Source organism: Gossypium raimondii, chromosome 12 (assembly GCF_025698545.1).
Source record: "Gossypium raimondii isolate GPD5lz chromosome 12, ASM2569854v1, whole genome shotgun sequence".
Taxonomy (NCBI): Eukaryota; Viridiplantae; Streptophyta; class Magnoliopsida; order Malvales; family Malvaceae; genus Gossypium; species Gossypium raimondii.
In genome coordinates this window covers 31,429,979-31,443,785 of record NC_068576.1, presented here as the reverse complement: position 1 = coordinate 31,443,785, position 13,807 = coordinate 31,429,979, and the positions used below count along the sequence as shown (strand labels likewise).

The following is a 13,807-nucleotide window of genomic DNA, read 5'->3' as shown; positions in this document are numbered from 1 at the left end:
TTTTCCGAGAAACTCTATATCCTTCGGGGTTTTAAATCCTTCAAGGATTTTCATATAAATTTCACTATCAAGTGTACCATACAAATAGGCAATAACAACATCCATTAGATACATGTCAAGTTTTTCACATACTGCTAGACTAATAAGATATCTAAACTTGATTGCATTCACTATAGGAGAATATGTCTCTTCATAATCAATATTGAGACATTGCAAAAATCCTTGTGTTACAAGTCGTGCTTTATATCTTACGACTTCATTTTTTTCATTTTGTTTTTGCACAAATACTCATTTATATCCTACCGACTTTACACCTTTAGGTGTTTGGACTACAGGTCCAAAAAACCTCACGTTTAGAAAGTGAATTCAATTCTGCTTGAATTACATCTTTCCATTTTGGCCAATATTTTCTATTTCTATATTCCTCAATAGATTTAGGCTCAGGATCATCATTTTCTTTTTCTACTTCAATAGCAACATTATATGTAAAATTGTTGTTAAGAACTATATTTTTTTTGGTTTCATCTTTTCCTTGAAGTGATAGAACTTATCGAGATCTCTTCGTTATCATCATTTTCAAGTACCTGAATCCCTTCTTGGGTTTTATGATTATGATTAGTTATATATTTGGCCTCTTCTTGGGAACTTGTCTCCATAATATAATCACCTCGAGTATTTGCTCTTTTCATTTTACGAGAATTTTTATCTTTGGAACCAACCGGTCTTCCATTTTCAGGCATGGATTACTTTCTTTTGCACTAACAGGTTGTCCTATTGGGATATCAATATCAATTTGTATTATAGCATTTTTAGCTAGTATGTGAGATTTTGTAATTCTTTTTAGGTCATTATGTAACACCCCAAATTTTGGGCCTAGAAGAAATAGGTTTTGAACAAGGGAACAGTTAGGAGACGCACATAAATATTTAGTTGTGCAAGGAAGTAACATAAATGAATGTTTACTTGGTGGTTAAGTGATTTAGGAGTGTTTGGAAGTGTCTGAGAAGTCAAGGGTTCAAGCCTTGGCTTATGCAAAATTTTTATTTTAAGTGAATAAAATCCTTGGATCTAGATAGTAGGTTCTTAAATTATTGTGGTTAAAATATGATACAAAGGAGTTGTTGGTCTAGTGGTAAGGGGAGTGTGGAGTGTACATAGGGTTTAAGGTTCGAGTGGTGGCGCATCAAAAAGGAAGTATTTATTTTGCTGCCTAATTCCTGTGGGTGGTAGAGTTGGATTGAAATACTACTAAATGGAGTTTGAATTGGTCATAAAGAGATTTGAGGAGGGATATTTGGAGAAATTTGAGGAGAGATATTGGGATTTGGGGAGATTGTTGTTGTGGAGAGATTTATATCATCTCATTTGTTCCTTGTTCTCGATGGGAAATCGGTGAGGTTTTCAAGGTTTTCGTTGCTTGCTTGGGAACCAAGGGTGCGATGATCACTGATTTTCGGAATTAGAGTGTTGAACGAAGGAATCGCAAATCGCCTCGGTGTCTAACCACTCCATCAGAATCGTAGAATGACAAAAAGCGAAATACGGCGTTGAGACTACACGAGTATGCGATTGCTCATGTGGAAAGTCAAACCTGCGAATCATGGGCGATAAACTGTAGAGGCCTCCATGAGCATTTCCATAGGCTTAGGTCGTAATGGGCCACGTTGGGCTGAAATGGGCCGTGTGGGCTCAATGGGCTCGTGGGCCCTACACGAATGAAATCCACAAATTGTGGCAAATACTAGACTGGGCGCTATAGATCTCATAGTCATGGCAAAATCTGGGCTGAACAGGCTGCACGAGTGTGTGGGCCCACTTGGGCCGAGTAATAGGCCTTGGGCTCATTTCCACTATTATGATCATTTAGGTTACCTGAGTTGCTCGAGGTGACTGCAGACCTTTCGAGAGGTCGATATCTGTACTAAGACCCTAAAATGGGTAAAATAATCGAAATACCCCCATAAGATAAAATGACCAAAATACCCCCATAGGATAAAATGACCGAAATACCCTTATAGGGTAAAATGACTGAAATATCCCCATAGGGTAAAATGATAGGAATACCCCCATAAGGTAGAATGAGCGAAATACCCCATGGGGTAAAATGACCGAAATACCCCCATAGGGTAAAATGACTGTTATACCCCTAGAAGATGAAATGACTGTTATGGACTTATGTTATGTATGACTGATTTGTTCTATGATATGTATGACTATGATTGAGCATGACATTTTGCATACACGTATGATATTATGTCACGATATATTGTATGGGGATGGGTTGTTATATGTGGAGGAAGTGTACCGTACTGATAAGGTTGCACGGGTCGCCCAAGACAACTGTGGACCTACTGATGGCTATATGCCGTTTATTTCACTGGCAGCTTTGCTGCAATACTGTTTAGTGCTGCAACCGGTGCTACTCTTGGTGTGTCTTGTTGGGTGGGTCGATTTTATCCCCACATGGTGTGTTTGGCGGGACGGAGTGGTGTGTAGAGGCTGGATTGGGTAGGATTTCTAACTACATGTCTGCACTGATTAATGATTTTGTACTGTTACTGCATCGATTAATGATATTACATACTATTCACTACATGACTGATATCTATTACTGTTATGGGCCAAGGCCCCACTAATACTATTACTGAAATTGGGCAAAGGCCCTACTGGTTACTGGCATTGTGATGGGCTCAAGCCCAATCGTTTATTGTTACGGGAAAGGGCTTAGGCCCACACTGAACTGGACGTTACTGTAACGGGCTTAGGCCCAAACTGTATTTATCTACTGTTCAATTGACTATTTTCTTGGTAAAGGATTACACACTAAGTTTTCGTAAACTCACCCCTCTGTTTAACTGTATAGGTAATCCCCAGTTGTAGGCGAGTCGGTGCTGCGAGGGACTCGGAGGTGGCCACACAACTACAGCTGTTCTACACTTGCTTTTATTTATATTTAAAGTTTGCGTTGGGTTTTGTTTATGTAATAAGGCCATTTATGTTTGTTTAAATTTTTTGGGCTTTTGCTTACTTATTTTAAACTGCTAATTTAGTAGAAGATGAATTTACAAAATAATTATTGTTTTCAAAGACACAAAATTTAAACATTAAAGCTTTCAAAAGCTCCGTGATTTTAGATCAACCTATTATAACAATAGCAGATAACAAGGCAAACATTTTGACTAGATGATTTGTTAAATAATAGTAAAGGGGTTTTAAACTTAGAAACGTATTTTTTACCAACAAGTCTAATTTTCAAAAGACACTTCAATGTGACACGCCAGATTCGACCATAACGTCTAGGCCAGGTTTTGGGTGTTACACGGTAAATGAATCTGGTAGTTGATTGGTGATGTTTTAAAAATGTATGATCCTTTAAGCTTCTTGTTCATATTGACTTGTACGAGGATCTAATTGAGATAATGATGATCCATTCCATGTAATTTCTTTTACCAGCTGTATTTTCTTTCCCCCTAATGTTGGGAATATTGTTTCATTAAAGTGACAATCAAAAAATTGTGCAGTAAATAAATCTTTAGTTAATGGATCAACATACTTAATTATAAAAGGAGATTCATAACCAAAATATATTTCCAACCTCCTTTGAGGACCCATCTTTGTTTATTTTGGCGGAGCAATTGCAACATACATTGCACATCCAAAAATCCTAAGATGGAAAATATTTGGCTCCTAACCAAAAGCCAATAGCAATGAGGAGTATTTTTGTTGGCCTGATGCGCATAAGCGTTGCTGCATGCAAAATAGCATATCCCCAAGTTGTAACAGGGAGCTTTGTTCTCATAAGCAATGGCATACCTGTTAGTTAGAGGCGTTTGATAAATGATTCAGCTAAACCATTTTGTGTGTGAACATGAGCTACAAGATGTTCAACTTTTATCCCAATTGACATGCAATAATCATTGAAAAGCTGAGATGTAAACTCACTGGCATTATCAAGACGGATAGTTTTTATTGCATAATCTGGAAATTGTGCTCTTAATTGAATTATTTGAGCAAGTAGTCTCGCAAATGTCAGGTTGTGAGTCAATAATAAATATACATGTGACCATCTACTAGATGCATCTATTAATAGCATAAAATATCTAAATGGTCCACATGGTGGATGAATAGGCCCACGTATATTCCATTGAATATGTTCTAGAGATGCGGGAGATTCGATCCCAACTTTAGTTAGTGATGGTCTAATAATCAATTTACCTTGAGAACAAGCATCACAAGAGAACTCCTTGAATTCAAGAATCTTCTGGTTCTTTAATGGGTGTCCAATTGAATTCTTAATTATTTTTCACATCATAATAGATCCTGGATGGCCTAACCGATCATGTCAAATAGTAAAAGTATGTGGTTCTACACACTTCTGGTTTGTTGTAACATGTGCCTCAATTGCACTAATATGTGTATAATATAAACCTGATGAAAAAGCATGTAGTCTTTCCAAAATATATTTCTTTCCACATTCAACATTTGTAATATATAGATATTCAATATTTTTCTCATTCATAGTCTCAATATGATATACATTAATACAAATATCTTTAAAACTTACTAAATTTCTTTTAGACTTAGTGGAAAATAAAGCATCATCAATGAAAAATTTTTACCTTTAGGTAATAATATGATAACTCTTCCAAGCCTTCAATGAGTTTTGAACTACCCAATATTGTATTAATATGAGCATAACTTATTGCTAAATGAGAAAAATATTTTTATCTTGGAGTATCGTATATGTTGTAGCACTATCGGCAAGACACATGTCTCCATTGATTTTGGATCCAACAAAATTTTGTTGATCATTCATATTCTTCATAAAAATAAAATACAACTTTAGAAACATTGCAAATATTTATTTAATATGTATAATTTTCAAGAAAATAAACATATATAAAATAACATAAAAATGCCTAAATAAAATCAACTTTATTCTTTATGCAAGAAAACAAAACATACTTAAAAACAACATAAAATGCTAAAATAACACCAATTTTTCTAATGATTCTCAAAGAAATCTACCACATCAAGGTGAGTTATATCATTAAGGCCATGAATTACATCACCCTCATCTTTTGCCTCCATTTCATCATTTTGGGATATAAAATTTGTCTCAATATTATTTTTTCCCTTTAACGGACGCTTTATAAAGTTTCATTAAATGTTCAAACGTACGACAGGTACGTGCCCAATGCCCCCCTCATAGCACATTGAAAACATAAATTCTCAATAACCTTTGAAGGATTATTTTTACCACCTCTTTCTTGTCCTTCGTTGCTATTCTTTTTCTGGTCGTTAGAAATACCACTATTATGAACACCATGATAATGATTACTAGTATGTCCTTGAACACGTCCCCCATTATGTCCACAACCACGACCACAACCATGATCGCGACCTCTATATTTTTCATTTCCATATTTATTGTGTGCTGCAGTATTCACTTCAGGGAGTGGTACAGTACCAGTGGGACGAATTCTATGGTTTTTCATCAACAAATCATTATTTTGTTCAGGCACTAAAAGACATGAAATCAATATTTTTTAAAATATTTTTCACGGTATTGTTGCTGCAGGAGCACATTAGTAGCATAAAAGGTTGAAAATGTTTTCTCTAACAAATCCTTATCAATTATGTTCTCTCCACATAATTTCAGTTGAGAACTAATTTGAAAAACTCTGAATTGTATTCACTTGCAGTTTTAAAATCTTGCAACCGTAAGTGCAACCAATCATTACGAGCTGTAGGGAAGATCACTGTTTTTTGATGGTCAAATCGTTCTTTCAAATTTTTCCACAACTCAAGAGGGTCTTTCACAGTGAGATATTCCACTTTTAATCCTTCATGTAGATGGTGGCTGATGAAAATCATTGTTTTTATCTTGTCTTGGTTAGATGCTTCTTTGTTTGCTGCTATAGTATTCCCTAGACCTTTAGCATCTAGGTGAATTTCAGCATCTAACACCTATGATAAATAATTCTTGCTTGAGATGTCTAGGGCGAAAAATTCAAGTTTGGTAAGAGTTGACACTATAATCACTAAAAAAACTAAAAAATTATTAGTAAAATAATAGTAACCAAATTATTTGTCAAATGTAATTATAATAATGTATTTAAGAATGAAAATAGGAAATAGTATAAAATAATTTGTGATATAAAATTTAGAATTACCTTTAAGTCGATAGAAAAATTAAATTTGATTCCTCCCGAGAACTTTAAGCAAATTGCTACACAAGTTTGAAACCCTCTTTTTTCATCAATTTTAGGGTAGCCAAGCAACAAATTTGAATGCTAAGTTAGAAAAATAATGAAAGTAATTCAACGGGGGATTAGAAAGGGATAATTGAGGTATGGGTTTCAAATTTTGGGGAGGTTATCAAATGAAAAATAAGGACGAGGTGGGTTTAGAAAAAAAATTGAAAATCATGCTGATAACGTGTTATAAAACAAAGAGAGATAAAGAAAATAAAGAACAAAGAAAATATGGGAATCAATAGAGAATGTATTTTATTGATCAATGGGATGATTACAATGCTTCTTCAAAGTCTCTATTTATAGGTATAAGAAGTATAAATGAAGTAGATATCTAATTCTAATAACTATTAGAATTTAAAGTACATCAAAACTTATCTTGATCTTGATGGACATCCACTTAATAATATATTCATAACATGAAGAAAATTTTTGAATTTAATTTTAGATAATTATTCGATACACAATCGGTGATATTGTTTAGCTCCACAAGTGAGATTACGTAGTTGACAAATGTCTTTAATGGATATTTAAAAAATTTAAAACCATATAAATGAGACACATGACGATCTCTTAATCTCGCTTGTAAAATTAAAAAAAGCTCCACCCTTGTATATCAAATAATAATCCTTTAATTGTTTTAATTTAATCTAAATGTTTTAAAGAATTTTTAGATTTTTTCAATGTTTTGGAACTATTTATTTTTATTTACATTTTATAAAATTTTATAGTTATTATGATTTTCTTTTGTGTTAATTGTTTTGAATTCAACTAATTGTGCATTTACACGTGAGCATGTTGTTCATAGTTGCATTTTTTTTGTCACATTAGTTTTTAGTAATGGAAAGGATTAAGTTGGTTTCAATTATCATTATTATTCCATACCAAACACTATTAAAATTAAAAAATTTAGTAATTTTGATTGGTAGTAAATTGCATACTTACCCTATGGTTTATTGACAAATATAGTTAACTTTATCACCAATTGTTTTATTTATTCATTTTCTAAACTATTAAATTGCTTCAAGTTAAATTAATTCTCACCCTCGATACAACATTCCTAACTGCTTTCTTCTTGAAATTTGATTTTCTTTTCTTCTTCTTATGTTTCTAAATTAATTCTCACCCTTGGAAAGGTATATTTTATAATAAATGCGATGTTAAATGAATAAAAACTCTTTAACTTTTACTAATAAAACTCTAAGTATGATAGCTAGTATTATTATTTTAATTTCTAAGTTGTATCGGTCAATATGTATAATTCTGGTCAAAAATTAATATTAAGTATATTAAGATTTATTTTTATCTAAAATTTGGTGTGCTTCGATCCATTTTGGCCAAAACTACTGATAAAATAAGGCTAATAAGCTGTTGTTTTTTTAAAAATTAATTAGGCCTTTAGACCGATTTTAAAATTAATTACGGAAATAGGTCGATTTAAATGGAAAGCGCATCTAGCCGGGTGAGCTTTCTGTACTCGTGTCAAGAAAGCGCGCCTAGCTGGACGCGCTTTCCCTCAATGGTAAAAAAGCAATGACTTTTTGAACGTTGCCGTGCCAACGATAAAAAGAATTAAATATACCAACGATAACTTTTTTACCCTATAAATACCCCACAAATTTCATTTTTTTTTCCGTTCACATCCTTCTTTCAACTCTTCCAACTCTCTCAAACTCTCTCAACTCTGTCAAACCCTCTCAAGTCTCTCAACTTTCTCGTTTTAAATTTTTTGATATTTTCATTTAAAAATTATTATTTTTAATTATCTCCTTTTTATTTGTTGAAATTGATTTGTCATGAATGGCCGCCTCTAATCTGCTTCAACGACAAGCATATTTCTGCCGCTGAAGTAGCAACGATAAGATGGAAATTTAAATTTTGTTAATTTCAATAATAAATTTATTTTTTTAATTTGAAATTATTTTTATTGTGTAAATAGACGAATGATCATATTCTAGAAGGCTTCATTCATAATATGGGAAAGCCTGTGATCCTTAAAATTCGTGGTCACTTGCAAGCGACTGGATTCTTACATGCTTCTCGCATGTCCGGGGGTTGCAAACTCGATTTGACACTAATCAGCGCGTTGGTGGAAAGATGGAGGCCCAAAACATGCACTTTCTACCTTCCATTCGACGAGTGTACAATCACGCTCGAAAGCGTAGTGCTACAGCTCGGTTTGCCAATGGATGGGTCAGTCATCACAGGATTAGTGATGTTTCGAGCAAAGTGGGCATCTGCAAATCACTGTTGGGGAAGGTCCCAGACAAGTTTGAAGGTGGTCAGATATTGATGAACTGGTTAAGGGATAATTTTGAGGAGCTCCTTCAAGACCCTGAAGACCGAATGGAGGAGGTCATAGAAAAAAACGTCTGAGCATACATCATAAGGTTAATCGAGGACATTTTAATGCCAGAAAAATCTCAAAATTTGATGCACATAAAGTGGCAACTACATCTAGTGGACTTCAATGAGTGCGAGTAACTATGTTGGGGATCTTCTGTATTGTCTACGTTATACCGAGAGATGTGTCAGGCCACGGTACCAAGTGCGGCATCGATCGGTGGTTGTCTGCTCCTACTGCAGTTGTGGGCCTGGTGGCGACTATTGTTTTCATGTCCCAATGTGACCGACCCATATATGATCCCGCTGGTGACGAGGTAAACATTATTTATTAACAAATATGTATTTTGTACAGTAATTTTTTTTATTATACGTTTCGGCTAACATATTGCTTGTACAGGTGGAACCATGGGTCGAGCTACATGAGACCGCCTGAGGAGTTAGAAGATATTAGGTTTTTATTAGATCAACGCTCGAAAGCCGAGGTTAGTTACTTATTCTTTCAAACCTATATTAATTACATAATGATCGTAAAAAAATTCATAAATAACGACATTTACAATTTTGCTTTTTAGTTTGAATGGATGGCGTACGCCGACACTGATGTCGTACCTTGCATCCCGCTGAAAGTGTTCGACAATCGATAGATGTGGGATGCCAAGGTGTCATTGGTAGTGTACGTAATGGTGGAAATGCATGAATCGAATTGGGTGTTGCGATAGTTCGGGTAGAGGCAACGAATTTCACCGCCACTGCCAGACTTGAAGGAGCTGCACAAGGTAGACATGTGGGGGAAGGACAACAACGACTGGGCGGTGCGGCATGGGGTGCACATCGAGGCATGGGATCGTAGGATGCAATCCTTACCCATTTGTGAATCATTCTTCTCAGCGGACATAGTGGCAGTTGATGATTACTTGGCATGGTTCAGAGTCGGTAGCAAGTTGTACCTGCTACCATTGGAGGCAAGGAGTTAGCAAATTCAATCGAAGAGGCAACCTCAACCGTTACAACAGCGTAGGAGGGGACGCGGTCGCGCAACGGGTTCGTCATCCTCTCTAGCAGAAGATGCGCCGCCTATGGCTATGCAACACTGCACTATGGACCACCGCACAAAGACGGTTCTTCTGTTCTCGTAGGTAAATATTTCATGGCACCGACGTCCCCCGCATACTACACCCCTATCTAGATGTCAATGTTGAACCCCGTTCTGGGATAGACGTCGACATATGCACCACCACTGATGACGATATCAATGTAGACGTCTGTGCAGTAGTCGATGACGATGTCGATGCCCGATACCTTTTCGATGTACCTGATGGGGCACCTTATTGTTACAATACTATACTGATCCAAGCATCATGCACATCACTACTTTACGTGGGTGGTTTATCGTCGCAACAACCAGACACGGGAGTGGCAGATACATGATGGCAGACAAGGATGACGTAGCAATCAGCCGGGGAAGAAGATGATGACGGTGCTGGTCCTAAAGATACGATTACCCAAGGGGCCGTGCTAGGTACATATTCAAGCTATTAGACGAAGAGGAGAAAGCCTACAGGCCCGCACCTTCAGATACGCTCCGGTTGAACCTCCAGTTGTACAACCGGTTGTATGCTGAAATCCTCCTTGCGACTGTCATCCACCGCCTTATGGCACACATTCTCCCTAATGACACAATTTAGTTTATTTTTTCTTACAATTATTGTGGATGTATATATAGATATGTCATAAATAAATAAAAAAAACTGAGGTTGTTCATTTAAACAAAACATTTGTCTTTATTACTATCTATCATGAGTTATGCGTAAGTTAACAATAAATAACAAATGTCACGTTTTGTTATCGACATATTATTCTGAATAAGAAATTTGATTTGGATTTAGCTTGTGATCTGAATAAGAAAAAAGGAAAGATGAACATGAAAAATGTAGAATAAAAAGAAGTAGGTAGACCATACATCCGAAAGTCATGACATTTCACAACTAAACAAATTGTGTACCTTTATAACCAATCGCAATATGGAACACCAACCTTTATAGTTTATACAGAATACAACAAACACTACTAGTATGGAACACTAATGAATATGAAATATGGTAGAAAGCAATGTTATCAACGCTGAGGCCGTAATGTATCCCTATATAGAGAACAAGTTGGCTTCGTATGCTCTATGTTTTTATAATACCAGAATAATTACTTCAAATTTCTAGGAGTGGGACTTCGGAACTGATAACTCTTGAAAAGAGTTATATTCTTACCTTTAGATTGGGTTAATTGTCAGCACTTAAGTAAATTTAGTTGTATTTTTAGGACAATCCATTCATAATTTTCATTGCATTACATTAAGAAGACTGGACTATGCTTAAATGTTATTATATGTTACTTTTACTTGTTTACGGGAAGGATTTGTTTGGAAGTAATTGGCAAGTGTAGGATGCAGAGAAAGAAATAAAGGAATGAAGGTTTGTCAAGGAAAAAGGTTGGACAGTTTGCCAACACGAATGTCGTGGCAATTCTAGGAAGACTGAGTCAACACTCAACGCATAATAATTTTAGCCCAACTCTACTTGTACCAAAAAAAATTTCCTAAAAAAGAGAAGATATCAGGGGCTGTAAGATTTACCATAGGGAAAAGCTTATAAAAAGTCAACTGAGGAAACCTTAAAAGGTGTGGAGATCCGAAGGCAATAATAGAGGGTAGCAGCTGACTAGAGACAGAAAACAGAAATCGAAGGCAATCCTTCTGAACCACCACAGGACAATGTGATGTTGGGTTGCGGATTGGTTTGGCAACAACCATATTCCTAAGTTCTTCCATTATTTCATAATATTTTCTCCCCTGAATTAATCTGATTGAAACGATGTTGGGTGTTATTTTGAACTTGAATTTTAATTGTCAACTCATGAGCTAAATCTCATAGGGTTGGGATTTCATGATGAAACTTTTATTTTCGTTAATGGTTGAAGCAAATATTTGATTTAATTTACTATTTCGTTCAATTTTTTTTATTTCCCAATTGTATGCGTACACTCTCTAGACATAGATGAGTGTGCAATATGCTCATAAACTGAATCTAATTTTTAAAATGTTAGATTAGTTGAACTGGAATTGAATGATAAAAACGGGTATTCGACCTAATACTTACAACAGACTCTAGACATAGAGCAACGTTTGTACAAAAGGAAGACAAAGCATTGCAACGTACCGTGCTGAGGCCTAAAGACACAGGCCAAGTAATTTTAGATCTAGCTATCGAAAGAAGCAGGTCACTTTAGGTCTCTTCTGAGTAGTAGATTGAGTATGATTTTGCTAAGTTATTAATAAAAATAAGGGCAGATTCTTAATAATCCCAACCTTCCAAATCACATCGTAGACCCTTAATAATTTACTATAGTATCTTTGCAATAACAGTCTTAGTTATTTATTTATTCACTCGCAGTTTATTTACATAATTATTCTCGTAATTTCCATTGCATTTTTACTCTTTCTTTGTCTTAGCATTTTTCAGTATGAGTCAAATATACATTTTGCGCACATTCTTACTACTTTAATTTACCACTGCATACTTGGTTTTGCCATAACAATTATCGTGATTCATTATAATAACTTGACCATGTTTGTACCTAATCCGATCCCTGTAGAAATGATCTCACTTATCACTTTATTACTTCATACGATGTGTATACTTGCACAATTCGCATATCATATTCACACGCGACAAGTTTTTAGCACCGTTGTTAGGGACCAGCAATTTGGTGTAACTTGGTTCGGTTATTTTACTTAATTTCATTAGTTTATTTAACTTCGTTTAATTTAATTTCTATATGTTTGTCGTCAATGCATGAGAAGAGGCATTCCTGCTAACAAAGAATATCCTTTTGACCCAGAGATCGAAATAACTTTACGAAGAAAGCGAAAAAAAAACTGTGCAAAATGGCTAGGAACGAGAATGATCCTAGCCTCAATGATAATCCGAACGGTCAAGATGTTAATCCTCTTGTTTGTAGAGTAATACATGGTCTAAATGATAATTTGAATGGTTAGGGTGCCAATCTTCTTGTTCGTGGTATGATAGATGACCGAGATAGACTAATCCGACAGTATGTTGTGCTAATTTTGAATGACCTAAATCTAGGGATAGTCAGACCACAAATACAAGCTCAGCAGATGTTGCAAATAGTAAGATAGTTTGTTGGACTACCTATTGAAGATCCAAGACTGCATTTAAGACTTTTTCTAGAGGTATGTAACTCATTTAGACAACAAGGTGTTCCTGAAGATGCTCTACGACTTAAACTATTTCTATATTTTTTAAAAGACTATACGAGAGCATGGCTGAATGCTTTGTCATTGGGAACAATGGCATCATGGAAAGATCTTTGCTAGAGGTTTACGGTATAATCTGCCAAATATGAATGTCAAGCTTAGGAATGACATCGCATCCTTTCAACAATTAGAGGATGAAATGTTGTATGAAGCTTGGGAATGATTTAAAGAATTACTTCAGAAATGTTTAATGCATGGATTTCAACACTAGTCTCAGATAAAGATATTTTATAATGGGTTGAATACGCACACGAGGATGGTAGTTAATGCCTCTACCAATGTTACGTTGTTGGATAAATCTTATAATGAAGCATATAAAATTTTGGAAAAGGTTGCCAATAATGATTATCAATATCCGACCACAAAAGTTGGGACGGGCAAGAGAGTTGCTGGTACTATGGAGCTTAATGCAATCACTTCGTTGATAGCCCAGGTATCTTCTTTAACTAATATGATCAAAAAATGAAAAGGCCTACTGCAGTCCAAGAGATGAAATTAGCCAAACTATCATGTGTTTATCATGGTGAAGACCATGTTTTTGACGAATGCCTAGCAAATTTAGCATCTGTGTATTACATAGGTAATTTTAACCAGGATAATATCCCCTATTCCAACACCTACAATCTAGGGTGGAAGTAGCATCTGAATTTTAGTTAGAATACAAGGTGTGGGGAATCTAAACAAAGTTGGGAGACAGAATGCCAACAGTGCACCGCCTAGTTATACTCAACCTATGCCGAGACAAAATGTCCAGCAAGGTTAGGCATCAGCTTCGTCATCATCATCATCATCTATTGAAGCCTTGTTGAAGGAATATATGGTCAAGAATGATGATGTAACTCATAGTCAAGCTGCTTCCCTCTGAGCTCTTAAG

General features: G+C 35.4%; 1 non-coding gene across 1 annotated transcript; it reads right to left on the bottom strand.

Annotated features, from left to right (window-relative positions):
• Nucleotides 1-13,027: 13,027 nt before the first annotated feature.
• Nucleotides 13,028-13,134, bottom strand: LOC128035755 (small nucleolar RNA R71). The gene has a single exon (XR_008192305.1). It is a non-coding gene; the product is annotated as a small nucleolar RNA R71 (small nucleolar RNA).
• Nucleotides 13,135-13,807: the final 673 nt, after the last annotated feature.